Source organism: Amblyraja radiata, unplaced genomic scaffold, assembly GCF_010909765.2.
Source record: "Amblyraja radiata isolate CabotCenter1 unplaced genomic scaffold, sAmbRad1.1.pri scaffold_887_ctg1, whole genome shotgun sequence".
In the NCBI taxonomy this organism is placed as follows: Eukaryota; Metazoa; Chordata; class Chondrichthyes; order Rajiformes; family Rajidae; genus Amblyraja; species Amblyraja radiata.
Genome location: NW_022630887.1, coordinates 12,000 through 18,436, shown reverse-complemented (window position 1 = coordinate 18,436; position 6,437 = coordinate 12,000). Strand labels below are relative to the sequence as shown.

At 47.1% G+C, this 6,437-nt stretch overlaps 1 long non-coding RNA gene across 2 annotated transcripts; it reads left to right on the top strand.

Moving 5' to 3' along the window:
* Positions 1-3,698: 3,698 nt before the first annotated feature.
* LOC116970442 lies at positions 3,699-4,257 on the top strand. 2 transcript variants are annotated; one of them, XR_004411142.1, is made up of 3 exons: positions 3,699-3,709; positions 3,985-4,088; positions 4,215-4,257. It is a non-coding gene; the product is annotated as an uncharacterized LOC116970442 (long non-coding RNA). The 2 variants fall into 2 exon arrangements; XR_004411141.1 differs by having other exon boundaries at positions 3,709-3,767.
* The last annotated feature ends 2,180 nt before the right edge of the window (positions 4,258-6,437 follow it).

The following is a 6,437-nucleotide window of genomic DNA, read 5'->3' as shown; positions in this document are numbered from 1 at the left end:
GACTCAAAAGGTCGGTCAAAGGGCCAGGATCAAAGGGACAGAGTCAACGGGTCAGAGACAAATTATCATGGTTAAAAGGTCAGAGACAAGGGGTCAGAGTCAAAGGGTCAGGTTCAAAGGGTCACGGACAATAGGTCAAAGAGTCCGAGTCAAAGTGTCAGTCAAAGGGTCAGATTCAAAGGGTCAGAGTTAAAGGGTCAGAGTCAGAGTCAAACGGTCAGAGTCAAATGGTAAAAGGTTCAGAGTCAAAGGGTCAGAGTCAAAGGGTAAGAATGAAAGGGTCAAGGTCAAAGGGTCATAGATAAAGGGTCAGAGTCAAAGTGTCAGAGTCAAAGGGTCAATCAAGGGTTCAGATTCAAAGGGTCAAAGGGTCAGATTCAACGGGTCAGAGTTAAAGGATCAAAGAGGAAGGGTCAGAGTTAAAGGGTCTAAGTGAAAGTGTCAGTCAAACTGTCAGAGTCAAAGGGTCAGAGTAAACACGTCACAGGGTACGAGTCTAAGGGTCAGAGTCAAATGGTCAGAGTCAAAGGGTCACAGTCAACGGGTCACCGTCAAAGTCTTAGAGTCAAATGGTCAAAGAGTCAAATGGACAGAGTCAAAGGGTCCTAGTCACAGGGTCAGTCAAAGGGGCAGGGTCAATGGGTCTGTGTCAATGGGTCAGCGTCAAAGGGTCCAGGTCAAAGGGTCAGAGTCAAAGGGTCAATCAAGGGTTCAGATTCAAAGGGTCAGAGTCAATGGTCAGAGTTAAAGGGTCAAAGTGAAAGGGTCAGAGTTAAAGGGTCAAAGAGAAAGGGTCAGTCAAAGTGTCAGAGTCAAAGGGTCAGAGTAAAAACGTCATAGGGTACGAGTCAAAGGGTCAGAGTCAAAGGGTCAGAGGCAAAGGGTCAGAGTCAACGGGTCACCGTCAAAGTCTTAGAGTCAAATGGTCAAAGAGTCAAATGGACAGATTCAAAGGGTCCTAGTCACAGAGTCAGTCAAAGGGGCAGGGTCAATAGGTATGTGTCAATGGGTCAGGGTCAAAAGGCCAGGGTCAAAGGATCTAGGTCAAAGGGTCAGAGTCAAAGTGTCAGACTCAAAGGGTCAGAGTCAAAGGGACAAAGTGTCAGATTCACAGGGTCAGATTCAAAGGGTCAGTCAAAGGGCCAGAGTCAAAGTGTCAACGTGTCAGATTCAAAGGGCCAGAGTCAGGGACAAAGGGTCAGGGTCAAAGTGTCAGTCAAAGTGTCAGACACAAAAGGTCATATTAAAAGGGTCAAAGGGTCAGAGTCAAAGAGTCAGAGTCAAAGGGTAGGAGTCAAAGGATCAGAGTCAAAGGGTCAAAGTGAAAGGGTCAGTGAAAGGGTCAGAGTCAAAGCATCAGAGTGAAGGGTCAATCAAAGGGCCAGAGTCAAAGGGTCAGGTTCCAAGGGGCATGGAAAATAGGTCACAGGGTCCGAATCAAAGTGTCAGTCAAAGGGTCAGAGTTAAAGGGTCAGAGTCAGATTCAAAGGGTCAGAGTGAAAGGGTAAGAATCAAAGTGTCAAGGTCAAAGGGACATAGACTAAGGGTCAGAGTCAAAGTGTCAGAGTCAAAGGGTCAGTCAAGGGTTCAGATTCAAAGGGTCGAAGGGTTAGTCAACGGATCAGTCAAAGGGTCAGATTAAAAACGTCATAGGGTACGAGTCAAAGGGTCAGTCAAAGGGTCAGAGTCAAAGGGTCACAGTCAAAGTCTTAGAGTCAAATGGTCAAAGAGTCTGATGGTCAGTCAAAGGGTCCTAGTCACAGGGCCAGTCAAAGGGTTAGGGTCAATTGGTCAGGGCAAAATGGCCAGGTTCAAAGGGTCCTGGTCAAAGGGTCAGAGTCAAAGTGTCAGACTCAAAGGGTCAGAGTCAAAGGGACAAAGTGTCAGATTCAAAGGGTCAGAGTCAAAGGGTCAGTCAAAGGTTCAGAGTCCAAGGGTCAGGGTCAAAAGTTCAGAGACCAAGGGTCAGAGTCAAACGGTCAGATTCAAGGGTTCAGGGTAAAAGGGTCATAGGGTCAGTCAAAGGATCAGTCGGTCAAAGGGCCAGAGTCAAAGGGTTAAGGTCAAAGTGTCAGTCAAATGGTCAAATGTTCACAGTACAAGGGTCAGTGTCAATGGGTCAGGTACAAAGGGTCATGGTCAAAATGTCAAAGGGTCCGAGTCAAAGTTTCAAAGTCAAAGGGTCAAAGAGTCAAAGTGTCAGAGCTGAAGGTCAGAATGAAAGGGCCAAGGACAAAGGGTCGGAGAGAGGGTCGGAGTCAAAGTGTCAGAGTTAAAGGGTCAGTCAAAGGGTCATAATTAAACGGTCAAGGTCAAAGGGTCGAATACAAAGGGGCATAGTCAAAGGGTCAGTGTCAAGGGGTCAGAGTCAAAGGGTCAGAGTCAACGGGTCAGCGTCAAAGGGTCAGTCAAAGAGTCAGTCAAAGTGTCAATGGGTGAGGGTCAACGGGTCAGGGTCAAAGGTTCAGAATCAAAGGGTCAGAGTAAAATAGTCAGAGTTAACGGATTAGAGTCAAAGGGACGGAGTCAAATGGTCAAAGGGTCAGAGTTAACGGGTCAGCGACAAAGGGTCATAGTTAAAAGGTGAGAGACAAGGGGTCCGAGTCAAAGGGACAGAGTCAAGGGTCAGAGTCAAAGGGTCAGAATCAAAGGGTCAAGGTCAAAGGGTCGGAGACAAAGGTTCAGAATCAAAGGGTCAGTGTCAAAGGGTCAGTCAAAGAATAAACGGGTCAGGGTCAACGGGTCAGGGTCAAAGGGTCAGGGTCAAAGGGTCAGAGTTAAAGGATCAGAATAAAAGGGTCAAGGTCAAAAGGTCAGTCAAAGGTTCAGAGCCAACGGGTCATAGTCCAAGGGTCAGGGTCAAAGGATCAGAGACTGAGTGTCTGAGTCGCAGGGTCAGAGTGAAAGGTTCAGGATCAAAGGGTAATAGGGTCAGTCAAAGTCAGAGTGTCAAAAAGTCCGAGTCAAATGGTCAAAATCAACGGGGCAGGTTCAAAGGTTCAGATTCAAAGGGACAGGGTCAAAGCGTCAGGGACAAAGGGTCAGGGTCAACGGGTCAATGGCAGGGTCAAAGGTTCAATTTCTAAGGGTCAGAATTAAAGGACCAGTCAAAGGGTCAGAGTCAAATGGTCAAACGGTCAGAGTCAAATGGTTAAGGTCAAATGGTCAAAGGTTCAGATTCCAAGGGTCAGGGTCAATGGTTCAGGGACCAAGGGTCATTGTCAAAGGGTCAGAGTCAAAGGTTCAGGGTCATAGGGTCAGAGTCAAAGAGTCAGAGGGTCAGTCAGAGTCAAACGGTCAGGGTCAAAGAGTCAGGGACAAAGGCCCAGGGTCAAAGGGTCAGAGTCAATGTGTCAGAATCAAAAGATCATATTAAAAGGGTCAGAGTTAAAGAGGCAGAGCCAAAGGGTAGGAGTCAAAGGGTCAGAGTCAATGGGTCAGTGACAAAGGGTCAGGGTCAAGGGGACAGAGTCAAAGGGTCAGAGTCAATGGGTCATAGTCAAAGGGCAAGGGTCAAATGTTCAAAGGGTCAGAGTCAACGGGTCAGAGACAAAGGGTCATGGTTAAAAGGTCAGAGACAAGGGCTCAGAGTCAAAAGGTCAGTCAAAGGGTCAGAAGCAAAGGGTCAGAGTCAAAGGATCAGAGTCAAATATTCAAAGTGTCAGTCAAAGGCCAGAGTACAAGGGACAGTCAAAGTCAGGTTCAAAGGGTCATGGTCAAAATGTCAAAGGGTCCGAGTCAAAGTGTCAAACTCAAAGGGTCAAAGAGTCAATGAGTTAGATTTAAAGGGTCAGAGTAAAAGGGTCATAGTTCAACGGTCAGTGAAATGGTAAAAGGTTCAGAGTCAAATGGTCAGAATCAAAGGCTCAAGGTCAAAGGGTGGGAGACAAAGGGTCAGAGTCAATGTCAATCAAAGGGTCAGAGTTAAAAGGTCAGAGTCAAGGTCAGAAACAAAGGGTCAAGTTCATAGGGTCAGAAACAAAGGTCAGAGTCAAAGGGTCAGTGTCAAAGAGTCAGTCAAAGAGTCAACGGGGGAGGGTCAACGGGCCAGGGTCAAATGTTCAGAGTCAACGGGTCAGAGTCCATGGGTCAGGGTCAAAGGTTCAGAGACCAAGGGTCAGAGTCAAAGGGTCAGAGTCAAAGGTTCATGGACAAAGGGTCAGGGTCTAAGAGTCAGAATCAGAGGGTCAAAAAGTCAGAGTCAAATGGTCAAGGTCAAAGGGTCAGTCAAAGGGTCAGAGTCAAAGAGTCAATGTGTCAAGGTCAAGGAGTCAGTGTCCATGGGTCAGGGTCAACGGTTCAGGTTCAAAGCGTCAGAATAAAAGGGTCATAGTTAAAGGAGTATTCAATGGGTCAGAGTCAAATGGTCAGAGTCAAAGGGTTAAGGTCAAAGGGTTAGTCAAAGGGTTAAAGGTTCAGAGACCAAGGGTCAGAGAAAGAGTCAGAGCCAAAGGGTAAGAGTCAAAGGGTCAGAGTCAAAGGGTCAGTGTTAAAGGGTCAGTCAAAGGATCAAAAAGTCAGAGACAAACGTTCAAAGGGTCAGTCAACGGGTCAGAGAAATTGTCATGGTTAAAAGGTCAGAGACAAGGGGTCAGATTGAAAGGGTCAGAGTCAAAGGGTCAGATTCGAAGGGTCGGATACAAAGTGCAGAGTCAAGGGGTCAGAGTCAAAAGGTCAGAGTCAAAGAGTCAACGTCAGGGTGAAAGGTTCAGGGTGAAAGGTTCAGTTTCAAAGGGTCAGAGTAAAAAGGTCAGAGTTAAAGGATCAGAGTCAAATGGACCGAGGCAAAGGGTCAAAGGGTCAGAATCAAAGGTTCATGGTCATAGGGTCAGAGTCAAAGAGTCAGAGTCAGAGGGTCATAAAGTCAGTCAAATTGTCAAAGGGCCAGTCAAAGGGCCAGAGTCAAAGAGTCAACGTGTCAGATTCATATGGTCAGAGTCAAAGAGTCAGGGACAAAGGGTAGGAGTCAAAGGATTAGAGTCAAGAGTCAGTCAAAGGGTCGGACTCAAAGGGTCGGAGTCAATGGGTCAGGGTCAAAGGGCCAGGATCAAAGGGACAGAGTCAACGGGTCAGAGACAAATGATCATGGTTAAAAGGTCAGAGACAAGGGGTGAGAGTCAAAGGGTCAGTCAAAGGGTCAGGTTCAAAGGGTCAGAGTTAAAGGGTCAGAGTCAGAGTCAAAAGGTCAGAGTCAAATGGTAAAAGGTTCAGAGTCAAAGGGTAAGATTCAAAGTGTCAAGGTCAAAGGGTCGGAGACAAAGGGTCAGAGTCAAAGGGTTAGAGTCAAAGTGTCAGTCAAGGGTTCAGATTCAAAGGGTCAAAGGGTCAGAGTCAACGGTGTCCGAGTCAAAGCTTCAGAGTTAAAGGGTCAAAGTGGAATGGTCAGAGTCAAAGGGTCCGAGGCAAAGCGTCAGGGTCAAAGGGTCAAAGGGTCAGAGTAAAAACGTCATAGGGTACGAGTTAAAGGGTCAGGATCAAAGGGTCGAAGGGTCAGATTCAAATGGTCAGGATCAAAGGGTCGAAGGGTCAGAGTCAAAGGGTCACAGTCAAAGTCTTAGAGTCAAATGGTCAGAGTCAAAGGGTACTAGTCACAGGGTCAGTCAAAGGGTCTGGGTCAATGGGTTGTGTCAATAGGTCAGGGTCAAAGGGCCAGGGTCCAGGTCAAATTCAAAGTGTCAGCCACAAAGGGTCAGAGTCAAAGGGACAAAGTGTCAGATTCAAAGGGTCAGTCAAAGGGCCTGAGTCAAAGAGCCAACGTGTCAGATCCAAAGGGTCAGAGTCAGGGACAAAAGGTCAGGGTCAGAGTTAAAGTGGCAGACACAAAAGGTCATATTAAAAGGGTCAAAGGGTCAGAGTCCAAGGGTCAGGATCAAAGGTTCAGATACCAAGGTTAAGTCAAAGGGTCAGAGTCAAAGGTTCAGGGTCATAGGGTCAGAGTCAGAGCGTCAAAAATTCAGAGACAAATTGTCAAAGGGCCAGTCAAAGGGCCAGAGTCAAAGAGTCAACGTGTCAGATTCAAAGGGTCAGTCAGGGTCAAAGAGTCAGGGACAAAGCGTCAGGGTCAAAGGGTCAAAGTCAAAGTGTCAGACTCAAAAGGTCATATTAATAGGGTCAGAGGGTCAGAGTCAAAGAGTAGGAGTCAAAGGATTAGTCAAGGATAAGTCAAAGGGTCGGACACAAAGGGTCGGAGTCAATGGGTCAGGGTCAAAGGGCCAGGATCAAAGGGACAGAGTCAACGGGTCAGATACAAATTATCACGGTTAAAAGATCAGAGACAAGGGGTCAGAGTCAAAGGGTCAGGTTCAAAGGGTCACGGACAACAGGTCAAAGAGTCCGAGTCAAAGTCAGTCAAAGGGTCAGATTCAAAGGGCCAGAGTTAAAGGGTCAGAGTCAGAGTCACACGGTCAGAGTCAAATGGTAAAAGGTTCAGTCAAAGG